Source organism: Aulonocara sp. 'chitande type north' Nkhata Bay, linkage group LG7 (genome assembly GCF_057382095.1).
Source record: "Aulonocara sp. 'chitande type north' Nkhata Bay isolate Kocher_YH1m ecotype deep benthic linkage group LG7, A_spYH_male_GT1.1, whole genome shotgun sequence".
NCBI classification, from domain to species: Eukaryota; Metazoa; Chordata; class Actinopteri; order Cichliformes; family Cichlidae; genus Aulonocara; species Aulonocara sp. 'chitande type north' Nkhata Bay.
The window spans coordinates 2,389,231-2,410,126 of record NC_141350.1 but is presented as its reverse complement, the minus strand read 5'-3'; the positions used below and the strand labels follow the sequence as shown (position 1 = coordinate 2,410,126).

Genomic DNA, 20,896 nt, shown 5'->3' with positions numbered 1-20,896 from the left:
CATCACATCCTACGTGAAAGGCTGAAATACTGGGTCGGTGTATCTGGATCTGCCTTAGAGTGGTTCTCTTCATATCTGTATGAACGTTACTTTTTTGTGGCAGTCTCTAAGTACAGGTCATCTTCCACGTCCCGTGGTGTGCCACATGGCTCTGTGCTGGGGCCTTTATTGCTCTTAATATATCTACTTCCCCACCAGCACAGCATTTTGAGCCCCTTTAAAGACATCTGCTACCACTACTACGCCAACGATATCCAGTTATACATTTCTTTCAAGCCCCAAGATTTTGAATGAGTGCTAAGAATCCATTAAAGTTTGGATGGCTGACAACTTCCTCCAACTCAACGAAGGAAAGACTGAAGTCCTTGTATGTGCTCCTGACAGACATGTACCTAAGATAATGAATGCTATTGGTCCTCTTGCAACATTTGTGAAATCGTCTATCAGGAGCCTCGGGGTAATCTTCGACCCGGCTCTCACTTTGGATGTTCACGTCAAATCTTTGGTTCGGTTTTATCACTTAAGAAACATTTCCAAAGTAAGCGCGACTGTATCTCGCACTGAACTGGAGATTGTCATTCATGCTTTCATTTCATCAAGACTGGACTACTGTAATTCACTATTTACGTGTTTAAACTGAAACTCCCTGGAGCATCTGCAGATTGTTCAAAACGCTGCAGCAAGACTTCTGACCAAAACATCGAAGTACTCACACCGTTGCTAATACAGCTGCACTGGCTCCCCGTCGAATTCAGAGTCCACTTCAAGATTCTGGTTCAAGCTCCTGCCTACACCATTGAGCTTCTACAGCCTTATGTTCATAGCAGGCCTCTTAGGTCATGTGACCAGGGTCTACTTTCATTCATCAGACAAAGTTGAGAACTAAGGGAGACAGAGCTTTTGCCACTGTGGCTCCCAGACTGTGGAACTCTGTCCCACTGGGCATAAGATCTCTGGACTCAGTAGCTTCTTTCATAAAACAACTAAAAACACATCATTTTAGAATTGCATTTTGTTGACTGTTGTCTGTTTTGTTTTACGCTTTGTCATCCTTGTGTGAAGCACTTTGTGATCTTTTATGTGGAAAGGTGCTATATACACTCAACAAAAATATAAACGCAACACCTTTGTTACTGCTCCCATTCCCCATGGGATGGACGTAGAGACCTAAAATTCATTCCAGATACACAATATAACCATCCCTCCCAAACAGTGGTCACAAATCAGTCCAAATGTGTGGTAGTGGGCACATCTGCTATATTGAGATAATCCATCCCACCTCACAGGTGTGCCACATCAGGATGCTGATCTGACATCATGAGTAGTGCACAGGTGCACATCAGACTGCCCACAACAAAAGGCCACCCTGGAATGTGCAGTTTTTTGCGCTATTGGGGGTCTGGGGACCCAGAACCGGTCAGTATCTGGTGTGACCACCATTTGCCTCATGCAGTGCAACACATCGTCGCATGGAGTCTATCAGATTGTCAATTGTGGCCTGTGGAATGTTGGTCCACTCCACTTCAATGGCTGTGCGAGGTTGTTGGATATTCGTGGGAACTGGTACACGCTGTCGTATACGCCGGTCAAGCACATCCCGAACATGCTCAATGGGTGACATGTCCGGTGAGTATGCTGGCCATGCAAGAACTGGGACATTCTCAGCTGCCATCTGCCCTGAACAATGTGAACCATGATTCATCCGTGAAGCGCACACCTCTCCAACGTGCCAGACGCCATCGAATGTGAGCATTTGCCCACACAAGTCTGTTACGGTAACGAGCTGGAGTCAGGTCAAGACCCCGATGAGGACGACGGGCATGCAGTTGAGCGTCCCTGAGACGGTTTCTGACAGTTTGTGCAGAAATTGTTTGGTTGTGCAAACCAATTGTTCCAGCAGCTGTCTGGGTGGCTGGTCTCAGACGATCTTGGAGGTGAACCTGCTGGATGTGGAGGTCCTGGGCTGGTGTGGTTACACGAGGTCTGCGGTTGTGAGGCCGGTTGGATGTGCTGCCATATTCTCTGAAACGCCTGTGGAGACGGCTTATGGTTGAGAAATGAACATTCAATGCACGGGCGACAGATCTGGTTGACATTCCTGCTGTCAGCATGCCAATTGCACGCTCCCTCGTTGCTTGTGGCATCTGTGGCATTTTGCTGTGAGACAAAACTGCACATTCCAGGGTGGCCTTTTGTTGTGGGCAGTCTGAGGTACACCTGTGCACTACTCATGATGTCAGATCAGCATCCTGATGTGGCACACCTGTGAGGTGGGATGGATTATCTCAATATAGCAGATGTGCCCACTACCACACATTTGGACTGATTTGTGACCACTGTTTGGGAGGGATGGTTATATTGTGTATCTGGAATGAATTTTAGGTCTCTACGTCCATCCCATGGGGAATGGGAGCAGTAACAAAGGTGTTGCGTTTATATTTTTGTTGAGTGTACATAAAGTTTTACTTACTTACAACACACAAAGTGTTGGGAAAGCGAACACGGTTTAGTAAATCTGATTAGTATTAGTAATAAAATATGATGTGATACAGCCAAAATCTTTTAATAGAACGGATATCAGCAAAATGTTGGTTATGTTTGTTTATAAGTTAATAGCTCAACGAACACTTTTGGCTTCGTTTGGTCCTCAGTATGTCATGATCCAACTAAGGGATGTGCATATTTCACTGGTAATGACCCGTTAATCGTGATCTGCATGATGTGGACTTACTTCATGCTCAAAGAATCAACATGCTGCTGTGGTTGTCAGGCGTCAGCTCACATACTACATACCTCCTATGATAATATTTTGGACTTTTTTCTCTTTGAGTCTTTGGCATTGTAACCAAAGTCACTTGAAAAAACTCTCATGTAGATTATACGTCTGCTTTGTCAGAGCTTCCCTTCAATCTCTATATTAATCCCTCATAAACCCGTTGGCTCTGTTTCAGAGCAGTCTAGTACAAAACACACGACCATCTCTTATAACCTAACTAAAATTATTGATATTGTTGTTGCAGTTGCTCACTAAAATACTGAGAAGTTAAACATCCAGGAGAAAAAAGCATTTCCAAACTCCAGCTGGCAGACTAGTAAACTGATTAGCTTGACTAGCTAACTTGTTGATTTAGCTAATTAAACAGCAGCTAAATGAAAAAGTACAACACTGAATTTTATTCTTTTATCCAGATGGTAATAAGGTTCCTACTATTCAGTATTGCTTTGAACAAAACTTACTATTCCAATGCCAACATCCACAACAACCAACACCCCCACCTCAGGATTTCATTTTGACTTCGACATTGAACTTTGTCTATAAAAATGACAGAACGATAACAGTCAAAGCAAAGCGCACATACATAAAAACTTCAACTGAGCAAGTGTTAAAATGGTAACACTTTTTCAATATAAAAGTACAAAAAACAACTTGTATTTTTTGTGAGTTCATTTAATAATAATAATAATAATAATACATTTTATTTAAATAGCGCCTTTCAAAGCACCCAAGGACACTGTACAACAGATAAAAACTGGAAATGTACACAATGGTAAAAATAGAAGATAAAAGTTAAAACATACAGAAATTTAAGAATAGGCAATTTTAAACAGATGAGTTTTGAGGGTGGACTTAAAAAGAGAGAATGAACTAATATTTCTGAGGTCCGGGGGTAGGGAACTAAAGGCCCTCCCTCCCATTGTGATCAGACGAGCAGAGGGAACAGAGAGAGAAAGAGAAGATGAAGATCTGAGGCAGCGGGATGGGAGCTTCATCTGTAATAAGTCAGAGAGGTACGGTGGAGAGAGAGAATGAATAGCCTTGAATGTATACAGAATTATTTTAAAATGGATGCGAAATTTGACCGGGAGCCAGTGAAGTTGCTTCAGGATTGGGGAGATGTGGTGGGTAGAAGAAGTCCTAGTAATAATACGGGCAGCAGAGTTCTGGACACGTTGGAGCTTGTTGATAGATTTTTGTGTGAGGCCAAATAATAATGAGTTGCAGTAGTCAATTCTAGAGATAACAAGATTATGGATGAGAATGGCAGTGGCGTGAGGTGTGAGGAAGGGGCGGAGGCGATTAATGTTACGGAGTTGGAAATATGCTGCACGTGTAATATTATTGATATGTGAGTTAAAGGATAATGTGCTATCGAGAATGACACCCAAGCTTTTCACAGAGGGAGAGATAGGGACCAGCGAGTTATTGATGGTGAGAGAGAAATTGTTAATTCTGGATAGCAGTCGTTTAGTGCCAACCAGAAGAAGTTCATTTATAATATAAATATCCTATTTATTTATTTGCTTTTGTTCTTTTTTAACCTAGCGTGCATAACTATAATGAGTTCACAAAGATATGGCAGCATATACGCAAATCAGGCATGACATTATGACCACCTGCCAAAAAAAAACATATTGCTCATCACCCATTTGCTGCCAGAACAGCCCTGACCCATCGAGGCTTTCACTCTGTTTGAGCCCTGATGTCGTGCTGTGGCACCATGATGTCAGCCAGTGGTGGTCCTAGGCTGTTTGGCGCCCTGGGCGAACACCCCCAAACTAACAAACAACCATCATAATACATCATCATACAATGACAATAGGACAAATCAACAACTGACAGTGACTAATTAATATTGTGCTGAACACAGTCCAAAAGATTCAGTCAGCTACATCAGTGTCTACTATTTACTCTCATAGCCAAGTGGCTAACAAACGTAAACAGATGTTTTCACTATCACTACTAATTAATGTTTTCTTGTTGTATCCCTGTTGTGGTCAGTGCTATCCACTATGCTGTTGCATGCTGGGGCAGCAGGTTGAGGGTCACAGATGCCAACAGATTCCATAAACTGATCCACAAGGCCAAGAATGTTGTGAGGATGGTGGTGACTGAGAGGCAGATGTTGTCCAAGATAAGGACAATCATGGATTATACCTCCCATCCACTCCATGATGTACTGGTCAGTCACAGGAGCACGTTCAGTTAGAGACTGAGATTACCCACAATGCACCACTGAACGACACAGGAAATCATTCCTGTCTGTGGCCATTTCTCTGTACAACTCCTCCATCTAACACACTGCGAACACTGTAAGAGTTTCACCCTTTTTACACACACTCTTTTCTACTCTGGAATAATCATCAATTTTCTTGATATTTATTTATAATCACCTCTGTTAATCCTTGATATATATTAGTGCTATTTCTTAAATGTGTAAAATCTGAAACATAATGTATTCTTTGGAGTTTAGTCTGTTACTGTTACTATTTTTACCATTTCTTCTTGGAGCAACTGTAACCCACATAATTTCCTTAGGGATTAATAAAGTTTTCTGATTCTGATTGTTTCAGGATGACCTGCCATTATCCAATGACACATCTGCTTACCTGCATCTTTTGCTCGTTTCTCCTCCTCTTCTTTTCTCTTTTTTTCTAAACTTTTCTTGTCCATCTTCCATTGGTTTTAATTTTGCACTCCAGTATGAACACCCATCCCCCCACCACAACATAACCTAACAGACCTACACTTTAGTTCACAGATTCACTTTGTCGAGGGTTTATTTCTGGGATTTCGCACAACCCAGGATTCAGATCATGAATACATGATGGGCTTGGAATTACAAAATTATGAATGAAATGTGCTCTATTTAAAAGCAGCCGGCCCCCTTCCTCTTTCGACGGGTTGTGTGTGAGACTTTAAATCATCAAATTGTAAATTATAAATTTGAAACTGTTATTGATCCTTTTATCCCGAGTTCTAAAGTGTATGTTTATTTTCTTAATCTTCTTATATATATTGTTTGTTTACTTGCACTGCTGTAACTGGAGCCTCGTCATCTCGATACTGTACTGTATATAGAGGAGATGACAATAAATAGAAAACAGATTGGTGCCTATGCAATGCAGCATGGGTGCGAGCAAAAAAAAGAAAAAAAGACCACGATGCCGCCCCCTCCACGATGCCGCCCCATGCAACTGCCCGTGTCACCTGTATCAAAAATCACTACTGATGTTAGCAAAGGATCCTTTAAAGCCAAATCAACACCTCAAACTTCGTGTTGTGCTCTTAAACCATTCCTGTTTTTGCTTTGTGGCTCGGTACATTATCCTGTTGAAAGGAACCACAGCCAATAGTGAATACCGTTTCCATGAAAGGTTGTAGATGGTCTGCAACAATGCTTAAGTAGGGGGTACATGTCAAAGTGACATCTACGTGGATAGCAGCACTCGAGGCTTTAGAGCAGAATATTGCCCAAAGCATCACACTGCCTTCGCTGGCTTGCATCCTTTGTCGTGTTCCCTGGAAGTGATGCACATGCACCTGGCCATCCACATGATGTCAAAGAAAATGCGATTCAGCAGTCTTCCATTGGTCCATGCTTTCGGCACAGGAGTCAACATGGGCACCCTGACTGGCCTTTGGCTATGCAGCCCCCTTAGGTGACAAACTGTGATGGACTGTGTATTCTGTGACCTTTCTATCAGAACTTTTTTTGGGGGAAGATTTGAGCTACAGTAGCTCATCTGTCAGATCAGCCCACACAGGACAGCCTTCGATTCCTGTGCATCAGTCTGCCTTGACTACCTACGACTCTGCCACTGTTTGCCATTGTTTCTCCTTCGGACCGCCACAAACCAGATAAACTCCACTAGATCTGAAGTTGTGTAGCTTCTTTTCTCTTCACTTGCCCCCTAATGTTTCCCACCCATAACAGGTCCCACGATGAAGAGAAAATAAATCAGTGTTATTCACATCACCTGTCGCAGTCATAATCCTGTGCCTGATCGCTGAGGTGAGGTCTCTGCACGCTTACACTGCTTCTCAGCTGACAGTAACCATGCTGTTGCTTTCACCTCTGTCAGCATGATGGAAACAGAAGAGGTAAAACTGAGCCACTCGTAGACAATGATTTGGCTTCATCTGCCAAACACTCACATCACTAACCACAACGCCGCTCCACCACCCCAGCTACAAAGTTCAGAAAGCACACAGTGAAACAGTAATCACAAACACAACCCAACCAGAACAAACCAAAGACACAGCGAGTGGTCTCTGAAATGGCCACTCTTATCAAATCCACTGGGGGATGACCTTTGAAATGTCAAAGAGAGAAATCAAAAACCTGACCTAAAACTGTTAAACAGAACACTGCACAAAAGTATGAAGGATTACAGTCAGTCAGTGGTGTGTGTGTGTATATTTATGTGAGCGGTGCACAAGCAAGTTTATGGACTTTTAAGCACTGCGTGTAGAAATCTGGCCGGAGTTCGAAGCCTCGGGATGAACGCATCAATCCCATCGTGCACAGCTGTGTGATATTTGTGAAGATGGGTAAGAGGAGCTGCGAGGCAAAGAGACACCACGAGGTATTTTTAGTGGCAGGTTAGAAGAGTAAAGGCTAAGATAAATCATGCTGTCAAATCCACGCCTTCGCTGAGCTGAGATACAGTGGCTATGAAGAAGGAGCGATGGTGCTTTAAAATGTATCAATGCTCTGCAGGTGGAACGCGAGCAGGGTGAGCGGCACATTCACCGAGTTGGGAATGGCTCACCACGGGGTATTCTGGGAAAGAAAACTCGCAGCTCTGCTCTCTTCGCTCGCACCTTTAGACCTGCCACTATGCCCATCTCACTCATTCTTTCCTCTCACTTCACTATAGCTTTTCTTCTCACTGTCATGGTCCTGGGTCTTTTGACCCAGTGTTTTAAGTTTGAGTTTATTTTGTTCATTAGGTTATCTAAGTTCATTTGGTTATTAGACTCCTTGTGTTTTCTTGTATTTAAGCTTCCCCTCACCCTTCGTGTTTCATGCTGCGTGTCTTATGTTATCAAGTTTGTATTATTATGCCTAAGTGTTTCTAGTTCTTATTATTTCCCCATCCGTTTCCAACCATGTTAAATCTCCCCTGCTCTTCATGCGTTTCATGTCTGTGTCTTACGTTGTCAAGTTCTGGTTGTCGTGTCTACGTCTGCATGTTTCCTGTTTTATTTTGAAAAGGGGTCTTGTGTTCTGTGCTCATGCGGTTAGTTTTCTCTTGCCTGTGCATCATTATGTTTATCCTAGTCAGCTGTTTCCTCATGTGTCTCCACTTCCCCTAATCACCTCCTGTGTATTTAAGTCCTCTGTTTTCAGTGTGTGATTGTCAGGTCGTCTGTTGTCCACGCCATGTTTCCGATGCCATGCCATGCTTCCAAGTTTCTTGTCTAGGTTTTTCTTATTGTTTGTTTAGATTCCCCAGTTTAGGTTTGTGTTAATTTTGCTTCAGTTTGCCTTGCCCTTTGTTTGTACCTTTTCTACCAGCCATATTAAACGGCTCGCCTTTGTTAACATTTCAAGTTCTGTTCCCTGTTCCTTGGAGTCTGCGTTTTGGGTCCTTTTCTCAATTCATACAGTCTGCCCTCGCCAGACTGTGACACTCACTTTCTCCTTTTGCTTTCCTGATACATGTGTGATAAATTGTGCTCTTAGAGCGTGGTGATGTGTTCGTAAATTACTGCTCCACCATCAACGCTGATGCAGCCTTAACACATTTGCATCCCTATCTGCCTTTCACATGATCATTAGGGCATTTCAGCGTGCTGATCTGAAAGAGTCACGACAAGAAAAAATATGCTTGATTAGTCCTCGGCAACAAAGTGTGAGTTTGTGTTCACGTGTACACATATGCTGCACCGTAGTAAGTGTGTGTGTGTGTGTGTGTGTGTGTGTGTGTGTGTGTGTGTGTGTGTGTGTGAGGGAGAGAAAGACAGAACCTTTGTCATTGTCATCCGAGCCCAGAGTTACTGTGGCAGGAAAGTCGTGTCCTTGTCCATTCTGCCATTTTCACTCTCAGTGCTATATTGAGACGTGTCATTACTCATTGCTGACAATGTGTTGGAGACCTGGTGAGAAATGGATAATATCAAGGCCACCATCAGCCACTGGTGACAGGCAAGAGCTACACTTTTCAGTGTGGAATAAACTCTTGCATACTGTATGCAGGAAAGCCAGACAATTAGTCTGTTCGCCTAATACGCAGATCAGCTAACTTATGTTGGTGTCGGCGGTACGCGTGCATATGCAGAAAATAATAAATCGGCATGCCGGCCCAATTACGCGTCCCTTAAAACACAATGTGTATGACTAATAAACCATAAACACTTTTCCCCTTGCTTATTCAAAATACAGCAATGCACTAACGACTAATGCCTATTTCAGTATTTAATTAGCAGAATTAATTAATGGTGCGAAAGAGAGATGAGTGTGTGTACAAGCTCATCTCCAGATACTTGTATGGAGTGTGCACTATTAAAAATCCACATGTAACTTCATAAATACATTCCAAACTTGGTTCCTTTTACAGAGAAATTAAAGCTAAAGGCAGAAATGTGTGAAACCTAGAGCTGGGCGATAGAACGATATGTATTGCGAAATAACTTTTTCTTGATAGAAAAATTAAACTATTGCGATAGACCTCATCTCTCTTATAAAAAAAAAAGAACAGCCAATACAAATTAAGCAGCACAGAGCCGAACCAATCACAGCCGCAGCGTCACGTCACGTGACTTGTTGCGTACAGCTCAAGTGCCAAGCCGCACATGTGTATTTGTTTGGGAAGCAGCCAGCCGAAGTGTGGCCGGGTAATGGAGGAAATGAGTGTAACGACTACAGAAAAATTTAACTGAGAGCTTGGGTGACCGGGTTACCGAAGAGAACACAGATGATGGTTCCAACGCCGGAGAGATTGTCGAAAGGAAAGGCCAGAGAGGTTCCGTAGTGTGGAGGTATTTCGGCTATTTGAAGTCTGACAAACGCGCACTGTAAATTGTGCCGAAAGCACAAAGTCTGGCAATACAACAAACCTTTTTTATCACCTGAAGCGGTGCCACCCACTAGAGCACGCTCACTCTGACTGAAAGCGCTAATTCGTCGTCGAAAACAACCAGGGGAATCCCTGCGAAGCAGCAACAGTCAATTGAGTCGGCTTTCTCCAGCGTCTTACCATGTGACAAAAACGCTAAGAGACATAGCAACATAACGAATGCCATAGCTTACTGTCTTGCTAAAGACATGCTACCAATAAACACGGTCGACAATGAAGGATTCAAGCAGCTAATTAAGGTAATGGATCCTCGTTACCAACTCCCTGGACATAAACATTTCTCTCAGACAGCGCTTCCAAAGCAATTCAATTCAATTCAATTCTTTATTTATTTGTCACATGTAGTTATAACTAGTACAACACACAGTGAAATGTTTTTTCCGGCTAAAAAGTACTCCCCCCCCGACTGTGCATCTTACTAAACTTATAATAAAAAAATATCTATATAAAAGTATAAAAATGTATAATATCGTGCAAAATATTACGCTGTAATAGTTAAGAGCTATAGTGTACGTATTTACGTAAATACAGATGTATATGATAAAATACAAATAAAAATAAGGATAAAACTCAAAAGAAAATTATATACTGTGTATGGAATTGTCCATCATGTTGTCCGATTTGTGTTTTGATTGAGGAGTCTCACTGTTTGTGGGTAAAAACTCCTCCTGAACCTTTCAGTTCTTGTTTTCAGGCTACAGAGGCGTTTCCCTGACCTCAGTGGCCTGAACAGTTTGTAAGCGGGATGGCTGGAGTCGTTAGTGATCCTGATGGCCCGGGATCTGCACCTTTCAGCGTAGATGTCCTGCAGTGTTGGTAAAGATGTTCCCATAGTGCGTTCAGCTGTGCGCACGACCCTCTGCAGGGCTTTCTGTTGCTGTACTGTGCAGTTCCCGTACCACACCGTGATGTTATTACACAGGATGCTCTCAATGACCCCGGTGTAGAATCTCCTCTGGATGTTCTTGGAGATCTTAAACCTCTTTAAATGCCTCAGATGATAGAGGCGCTGTCTGCCTTTGCTGATGAGGAAGTCCGTATGTGTGTTCCAATTAAGGTCCTCGTTGATATAAACACCGAGGTATTTAAAATTAGAGACTTTCTCCACAGGGTTTCCATTGATCTGAATTGGGGTGTGAGTTTTCTCGCCTCTCTGTCTCCTAAAATCAATCACCATCTCCTTTGTTTTGCTGATATTCATGGAGAGGTGGTTTGCCACACACCACTTTGCTAATCCGTCCACCTCGCTTCGGTAGGCCCTCTCGTCATTCCCGGAGATGAGTCCTACCACCACTGTGTCGTCAGCGAACTTCACAATGGAGTTAGTGGGGTATCTGGCCGTGCAGTCCGCGGTGTAGAGGGAATAAAGAAGAGGGCTAAGCACACATCCCTGGGGGGCTCCTATGTTCAGTGAAAGGGTATGAGAGTACACATCCCCTATTCTCACCGACTGTGGTCTCGCAGTCAAAAAGCTGTGAATCCACCTGCACAAGGATGTGCTGAATCCCAGATCCTGGAGCTTATCCATAAGGATGTGGGGCACTATGGTGTTGAACGCTGAGCTGTAGTCTATAAACAGCATTCTCACATAGTTCCCACGTCCCTCATCTAGATGGCTCAGTGTGGTGTGCACAAATAAGTTAGTCAATTTTGTCTGTTCTTCTGTAAAATAACCTAAGATTTATTTTTAAAATTAATATTTTGTTTCTAAGTGGAATTGACAATTTAGTCTGTTTCGTTTGTTCTATTTTGAAACTTAAACGCTTTAGCCGCTGCCTTTTGTGTAGTTTGTAATATTTGCCTTTATTTTGCCTAAACTGAAGCCTCATTTTAAGTACATCTACCCTGTTGAACTTATTATGGGAAATAAATATTTAAATCAAAACAACCTGCTGATTATTTCACATTTTACTTGTGAGCAACGGCACATTTAAATCTTACAAATATAGTTATTTGGCTCATATCGTGATAGATATCGCCTGAAATGAAAAAAGCATATCGTGATATGAAAAAATCTTATATCGCCCAGCTCTAGTGAATCCTATTCAAGATTCGGGCATTTGTGATCCAAATATGAGACCCAATGCAATACTTCCCTCAGTAAAAGCATCAAAGTCCCTGCCACAGCTTAACTTTGGCAGTTTACATGTGTGAAGAATCCTGCTGCTTCCACCGCTGCAAGAATAATAATAATAATAATAATGGATTGGATTTATATAGCGCTTTTCAAGGCACCCAAAGCGCTTTACAATACCACTATTCATTCACTCTCACATTCACACACTGGTGGAGGCAGCTACAGTTGTAGCCACAGCTGCCCTGGGGCAGACTGACAGAAGCGAGGCTGCCATATCGCGCCATCGGCCCCTCTGGCCAACACCAGCAGGCAAGTAGGGTAAAGTGTCTTGCCCAGGGACACAACGACCAGGACAGAGAGCCCAGGGATCGAACCGGCGACCTTCCGGTTACAAATGCGATTCCCAACCCCCTGAGCCACAGTCGCCCAAGAAGAAAAGTGTCCCGACGTGGAGGCAGTTATTTTCATTTTAAATCTAGAAGGGTCAACGACGCTGCCGGCGCTACGACTCTGTATATATTTAGATACATCTTAGAAGAATCCCTGTTTGCACCCTGTATCCTGGATGAAGGTGTACATAGCTACAGATCTCTACTTCTTCTTTTTTGTTTTTTAATCTGGACACATCATCACTGCTGCAGTTTGGCAACAATGTCGCTTAAGGACAACAAAAAGCAACAAAGACGATATTTAGTACAAAAAGCAGTTATTACTCTGATTTACCAAACATAGCTTTTAAGGTTTTATGAATTTTTCCTTCATTATTTTGTTCTTTGCCTACCTCATCTGTGCGTGTGTGGCTTTTATTTAAATGATGACTCATCTACTGCAAACCACAGCTACATTAGAGTGCAAACAAAGTACTGTTAACCTGAACCTGCATTGCTTTGCTTAGGCTAACTACACTAATGCACACAGGGGCAAAATACGGCCCAGGGGCTAGGAGCATCACATGAACCACTCCATTCTGGACCCCAACGGCCTGAAGGATAAACAAAGCAAAGCCCCAAATCAATAACGCAGCATTATGCTAAAGAATCTCGAGGTTAATGCCTGCAGTGAGTCTGTAAAAGTATGTAATTTGATGTGCAGCATTTCATCGGTGAGCTGTGCAAATCAGACAATTAGAAAGTTGTATTTTGAACATATACACCACTTTATTAGGCACACGTGTTACTAGTACTGGATTGGACGCCATACTGCCTTCAGCTTCAACAAGCTGCTGGAAACATTCGTGATTTTGCTCCATACTGAAAGGCCAGACAATGGCTCATATTATTGCAGGTTCCAGTCGTTGCTGATTCATCGACAGCACAACTATGATGAATGAATCTCCTGCTCAGCCACATCACAAAGCTGCTCTATTGGACTGAGATAACTGGTAACTGTGGATGCCATTTGAATGCAGTGAACTGATTGTAATGTTCAATAAACCAGTTTGAGAAGATCTGAGCTTTCATGCAGAAAGCAGCAGTCACATAACAGGTACAGTGTGGTCTTCAATGCACGGTTAACAACCATACAGAGAGAGGCAATGATGCTTCGTACTAAGCAGCTCAAAGCGTGCAAAGAAACCATGATTAAGTTCAGGTAATGAACTCTTTTTAAGGACTAATTAGTTTTGTTATCTGATATCTTGTATATACTATTTTATAACCAACAGCTTTTTATGGGTTTTTAAGGTTTTGGGATTTTTGTGGTTAAAAAATAAAAATCATGTTGAATGTTTAGTAACTCAGTTCTGCATATTCGCCCTTCAGTCAGTCCTACATATAAAACAGTTTCAATGTGCAGAAACCAAAATGTTAATCAAAGTGGTGAGATCAGGTAAGAGATGCATGCAAATCAAAACTGGGGAGGATTTTCTGGACACTGCAGAATATAACATGAAAAAAGAGGATCGAAAAAGAAGACAGATGCCTAATCAGTCATGTGATGATGTTTATGTGATGATGTTTGTAATATCTGATATCTGTGGGATGTCTAGTTTTGGTGCATCAACATTCAATATCTCAAAGATAAACTTAATATTATATTAAAATAGAGATATTCAGCAGATTAAATATTAGGATATCAGATGTATATTTAATTGATGGGAAAATGGATCAATCAGAGATCTGATGCACATTCTTCAGGATGTTGTCCATTTCCGTGGCAACTAGAAAAGTATTACTACCTCAGATATGACCATATTTACCGTATTTTAGTGATTTTGCTTCTGGTGATATTCCCCGCAGCCTTAGCACCACCCCAGCCTGAAGTGTTGACACCAGGCACGATGAATCCGTGAATGTTGGAACAGAAGCCAAGACTCATCTGGTCAGGAAACATTTTCTAGTGCTCTGTTCTGAATTTTTAATGAGTCTGTGCAAATTGTAGCCCTAATCTTCCAGTTCTGACAGGATTAGCACCTGGTGTCGTTTCCTGCGGCTGAGTGTTCATAGATTCACTTTGACTAGCTCACTTTAGCTTCCCTTGATGGCCCGAGCATGTCAGATCAAGTTACTAATCAGCATGCTTGGACTTTATAAACTCGTCTCAATGTAGAAAAATGTCTAATTTTCTATATTTTTCTTTATACAGCAAGAAAAAATAATAGCTGTTGATTACAGTTTTATACTAGTGTCCTTTCTTTAAACTTTTTGCTAAAAAAATGTCTTTGTTAATCTTTTCTGAGCTGAAGAAGTCGTCAGTGTGGTGATCCATGTTTTGCTGGACTTTATCAAAGGCAGACGTTTCTCTCATCGCAGCCAATCACGAGAGAAAAACACCGTTGACTTTTTTCTAAGAGACCTATGGACATTTTCTTGATCCAATTTTAGCTACTATGCTTCAGCTGTCACCTAACTTTAGAATTTATTCCAAATTTTGTACAATCACCTGCTTATATCCCTGACCTTTATAACTGCTGTATCTCTAATTGGAGACGGGCCATCCAAAGACAGCTCCAGGCACAAGATTGTTTTAAATATACACCTAATTAGTCTTACTCCTGTGAGAGACATTACAAATTAATTCAAACAAAACATTCTCAGGTGTTTTCAAAACCTTTGATAGCTTGAGACGAAAGCAATGCAACATATCTGTGTTATTTTCTTTCATTTCCAGTCTTTCTTGCTTTCCTTTAATGAATAGTGAATTACTACCGTCGTGATGGAAGAGGAGCTGGACTAAATTGGAAGATAAACCTCACGGGTGGCCTTGAAAATGATTCAATGGTTTGTTTATCTGAAAAATGATCACCAGTTGAAAAATTGTGTGCTTCATAGTTAGCTTGCTTAATTATGATAATCAAAACACCATTAGGCAGCAGGTTTTCAAAAATGTGAACACGAGAGACCATCTTGCTGTTTTTGTAAATGAATGCTACGTTAGGTTTTCCTCTTCAGCATTCACTCCTACGTATGCAAGCTAACAAAACAAAAAATCTGTAAGTTAGCAGACATATTAAAGCACTTCAGCGGAGATGGAGGGTGAAGAGGAACTAATGCAAAAAGAGACAGAAAACAGACAAAGGCAGTAAACAGAATTAACAAATGACAGCTACTGAACGAGCTGGAGAGAGCGTGAGTGGGACGGAAACAGAGAGAGAAGATTATTCGTGTTGTATAATGTGAGCCGTTGTGCTGCGGTTGCAGGATGTCACATCACAGTCGTTCCCAGAAAGCCTAACTGAACACTGGAAGCTTGCTTAGAGAAAATCTATTTGCCATTGCCTGATGAGGATTTTGCACAGGATGCAGTATTACATTTCATTCAGTGCACGAAAAATGGATGAAACATAACAAAGGCAAAATAAATAGGCTTTTGGACTCGGATTATTTTGCCTGTTATCAGTTGTTACATTTGAATGGTGCCTGTTTATGCCCCCTGAAGGCAAGAAAATGGTCCACATAACTGTTGTTCTGCATAACTGTTGTTCTGCTCAGCATTATGAAAACACCCAGGAATAATACACATAAAAAATAGTCCATATCTCGGAACGTGCATTTGTTAAATTGAAATGCATTCTTCCATTAATTCACATATTGATCTGCTGCAAAAATGAGGGGAATAAATTAGTCATTGAATTCAGAAGTTTCGCTCATAATAGGAATCATTCATCAGTTATTTCTTCCCCTCTGAGTCTGCGCTACACCGAGCCAGCGGCCGCACTGAGGAATTAAAAAACGATTCTCTACACCTTCGCTCCTAGCACTTATCAATTATCACCAGCCAATATTTTCTGCCACTACGGCATTTGTTATGCCAATAAATTCACCTAAGAATGCTTCCGCTCTGCTTTAGACAGGAAACAAAATACAGAATCCAACTTCAACAGGAGCATAACAAAGAGATTTCAGAACGGAAATGGACAAAAAGACACCTTCTTTGGTGCAGTAATTGAAAACCGGGAAAGAGGCATCAAGGCAGCTCGACTACCACGAGGACGATTTAAGAACGGCTCGGCATCCAAGTGCACAATGTCGTCAACAGTCGTTTCACAATTCAAACCGCTGGCTCATTGAAACAAGCTTTTAAATATGCCATGACTTAGTTACAGATTCTTTAGAAGCTGCTGCCGCTCAGAACATGTGTTTGATGGGCCACTTGAGACAGGGTGGAAGCACCGGGTGGGGAGTGTGGGGGGACTACAGGATATGGACAGAGAAAGGAACAATAGATTTTCTGATGATACCAGTCCCAGAGCTTGAGGAGCTTCAGCAGATTAATTGATACTGAAATAATGAGAGCTTTTAACCACTCTATCTCACCAGAGACGCCTTCCTCTGCCACGTTTTTTAATCTTTGTTCCTCTCTACCCACTGCTTAATCCATGAACTTTGTAACTATGCCTGCAATTAATAGTTAACTTTTATTTCTGTGTTTATTTTAAGTAAAGTAAAGTATCTATTTCCAGGAAAAGATAAAGGACTTAACTGAAGACACCAAACTTCCTTATTACTATTTAATAGAATTTTACAGCTGTTATGGCCCTGTCCATAATCTGTTTTGGTGGCTGTTGTTGTCTGTGCCTTTAAGTCTTTGCAGGTCCCGGAGTGGATGAGCTGACGGCTGCTGATTGGTCCCCTGGCCATGTGATCTTCTTCAAATCCCTCACCAGCAGTTGTCCCGGGGTAGCCACTGACAGCAGCAGCAGACCTGACCCTGGCCTCCAAAACCTGAGACGTTTGTGCTTGTGATTTTTGCGGCTTTTCTGAGTTTTGTATATAGTGTGTATATTAGCTTTCATTGTAAATAGCACTGCAACAGAAGGGGTGAGCTGCCGTATTGTTTTTCCTTGCACTGTTTTCTCCTGTTTATTTCAGTTAGGGAGTTAGGTGTAGCGCTTGTCTTTTGTTTGATGTTTGATTTCACATAGGGTTTTAGATAGCACCTCCTACTGACTTAGCTTGTTTTGTTTGTTATTTTGGCCTTTGTTCACCCTGGAGGTTCATTTTTGCAGTGTAGATAATAAAACACGATTCACCAAGGAATTGGTTTCCCTCTGTGTATGGTTTTGGGGACCAGGGCGGGGCAGTCTTTTCAAACGTATGTTGCGTTCCTGTACCCCTAGACTGGGGCGTAACACAGCAAACATGAAAGAAAAGTGAACAAAAGCATAAAACTGTTATAATGCACTATATCATTTGTTTAAATTCCTCTTAAAAATGTGTTGTTTGGTGAAATTACACTTTTGCAGTCTTTACAAAGATCTTTTCGACTTGAGACCACCGTGACCCCAGGCTCTAAAAATTACACTTTCTTTACTCTCAGAGTTTGTATTTAGCTAAAGACGTCCTGTGAGACAAACGCTAATGGTAGCATGCTAAATGCTAGCATTAGCTAGCATTTAGCCTGAGGCTATATGCCTCAGGATGACAGCGCTAACAGGTGTGACATCTGTCACAGTTTACTGTGAGATTTTGTCACAGTCGAGTCCTAAACAAACATATCTGCTGTTCAGATTTGATCTTCATCCTGATCAAACATGTAAAGTTTTAGAAATCTAGGTTGAACAGTTGCGAAACTAGTGTGTTAGCAGTATCCGGTACTATTGATGTCTAAAAACACATTTTGCCACCTACACCTGCCTACAGTGGTGATAGGAGGCCACACATCATGGGCATGAATATCATACATTTTGCCTTATAATGTTTTTGTTGTGTGTTTCCTTTTTCATGGGGGAAAGATTGTACATCATGCATCTTTAATTACTTTAAAATATAAGAATTGTGTGCACAAGTTTGAAATCATTTTAGATTTGCTCTGAAAATCTGAGAACTATGCTTAAAGCAGGGTATATGCCAAGAAAGAAATATAAATGAACTCTACTAATTCTGCCAAGAAGAGGAAACAAATATTCAGCCAGAAGCTTGTTGATGGCTACCAAAGCATCTGGTCGAGGTTCAGTTTGCTATGGGACATTTAACCAAGTATTAGTGGGAGTGTAAGTACACTTTTGACTCTACAAGTTTAAAATTAATTTGGATTAATTTTAAACTTGTGCATCAAGTTCTTGTATTTTTAAAGTCACTAAAATATACGCTGTACAATCAATCCACCCTGCAAAAAGTACAGTTCAAAGAAATAATGGAAAGCCCCAAATTACCATGACATCCCTGTGATGACTGCATGGTGTAGATGCAAACGGTGAAATGCTGTTCCTGCGAGTTTCATTGGAGTGCCTCTCGTGTGGACATTTTTCAGCCTTTCACGGACGTTTACTGACGACTCCTGAAGGCTTGAATCTTAGAGTGAGGGATATGTTGGCTCTGGTAAAATTTGTACCAGCTGGAGCTTCCTTGCAGTCGTTTTACAGCCATCTTTGACAGGGTACACTGGGAATCTATGTGGAAAGCGGATGGCTCCCCACCGAAGAACATTCTGCAAAGCCACGACAACATGCAAAATGCCATGTCCACATGTGAGATCCAGACTGTCAGTCGAGGCTGTCTTGTCTCCTAATGTCTTTCATATAACAGAAAACTAGATGATTAGCTCAGTCATTGCATCACTGCAGTCCCCTTCTGACTCTGCTTATAGGAGGTCTAAATGCAGAATAGCTTCACTTACAGAGCCTTATCAATCAAGTAGACATAGCCTCAGAATATCTTGGCTTATAGATCAGCCCATGTCATTACTCTTGCTGGAGAGGCTCTTGAAGTGGGTGATGTGTTCACTTGCTTTGGGTCTCGGGTACAAAGATTGCCGCTTCTGATTAAGTTGCCCTTGTATCAGAAAGGCAGGTTAAGCTCTTTTAAACCTTCATCAGTGTATGTGGTCTAAACATCTCCCTGTGACCACATATGCAAGTCTGCAGCTCAGTCGCTTAATAAAGTGTATTTCTGTACAGTTCTGAATGTTGAATCCTTTTTTTTTTTTTTTTTCTTTTCTAAATGACATCAGAAACAGCAGTATGCGACATTACGTGATGGCAGAGCTTCAGTTCATCCTTTGTCATTTTTTTTTTTTTTTTTTTTTTTTTTTGGAGAAGGTTTGGAGTCTTCTCCCACCCCCATTCTCTGCGGCCTGCTGGAGCGGGAGGGCTAGTAGGAGGAGTTGGCCGTCCGACTGCGGTCTGGGGTGTGGGGCCTCCCTGCTGCTGCGGAGTCGGGGTGGTCTGCCTCTCCCCACCGCAGGGAAAAGGGTAACACCACCTGGGTCTGGGTGCAATTCCCCCCTCCAGGGGCAAGGGTACCTAGACCCGGTTTGTAGAGTACGCTTGGGGAGTGTGATTGTGTGTACAGCGTCTCTTTATGTCTGTCTCCACGTTGGTTGAGTGTGGAGTAAGTGCATATGAGAGCATGAGGGTGGGAATGGATGTTTGTGTCTATGTGTGCCTGTATGTCTGTGTCTATATGTCAGGTTGGGTATCAGACGCCACCTCTCTGGGGACATCTTAGGCCCTCCAAGGTTTGGAGGCCTATCTCCACCCACCACCACTTCCCCTGCCGGTGGCGGACTCCCTCAGGTGTCGGTGTGTTGGTGGTTCTTTGTGTCTGGGGGTGGGCGTCCGGGTACACACCGGCTCACTCCTTGGCGGCCGCTTGTCGGGGCCTGGAGCCTGGGGCTCGCTCGGGCCCCTTTGGAGGTGGGGTGCCCCCGGCCTCTCGGCCTGGGGCTCGGTCACTCAGGCACAGCTGGGGGCCGGCGGAGCTCACGGGCGCGTCACTGCAACTCCCCCTGACTTCTGCTCCGCGGCTGCTGGGCGAGCCCTCATCTGGGACTCTCCTCAGCTCTTACTGGGACAGTGGCGCGGCTGCCCCTCTGTTGGTCTTCCTTGGTCTCTTGTGTTCTGGGGGCCTCTGGATGTCTGGAGTTTTGATCTCCTCCATACCCGCTTCACACCCTGGAGGACGGGGCTGTGGCCCCCCCACGCTCCCTAGCAGATCATTACATGGAGAAACCTTTGGAATGCAAGCATGCTGATCCACACAGGTATGCACACATGGGTATTCACAGACGCGGACTAAAGCTTTCTTGGCTGCTGCCTCAAAGCACACTGTGCGCTGTCTATCTTGCGTGCTGCACAATATCGTTTATTACTTAGTAAATATTGATATCTATGACTAGCTAGTTTATTGTGATGGTGCTTTGTTTTCTCTATTATTATGTTGCTCTTTGTTGTTTGCTGTCTCCTCTGTTTGTTTTTTTTTTTTTTTTTTTTTTTTCTCCATACAGGTGACCCAGGAGTTCTTTTTTTTTTTTCTCTCTCTTCCCCCCCCTTCTCACCGTCTCTTCTCCCCTTTGGTTTTCTTTCTTTCTCTCCCCCTCTTTCTCTCATTCATTCCCCCTGTCCTATTTATTAAAAAAAAAAAAAATGAATGTTGAATCCTGATGAAAAAAGACACGACAAGCTCAAAGTAATGTCACTCTGCTTGACCAGCTTGCAAACACTCGTGATCATCAGTACTGTGCAAGAAACTGTGTTAACTCCTATTCAGCCAAACAGCTGCGATGGTGTTGGTGTGT

At 42.5% G+C, this 20,896-nt stretch overlaps 1 protein-coding gene across 1 annotated transcript in view; it reads right to left on the bottom strand.

Annotated features, from left to right (window-relative positions):
* cdh13 (cadherin 13, H-cadherin (heart)) overlaps nucleotides 1-20,896 on the bottom strand; it is a 423,814-nt gene that overhangs the window by 251,750 nt on the left and 151,168 nt on the right. The window lies entirely within an intron of this gene.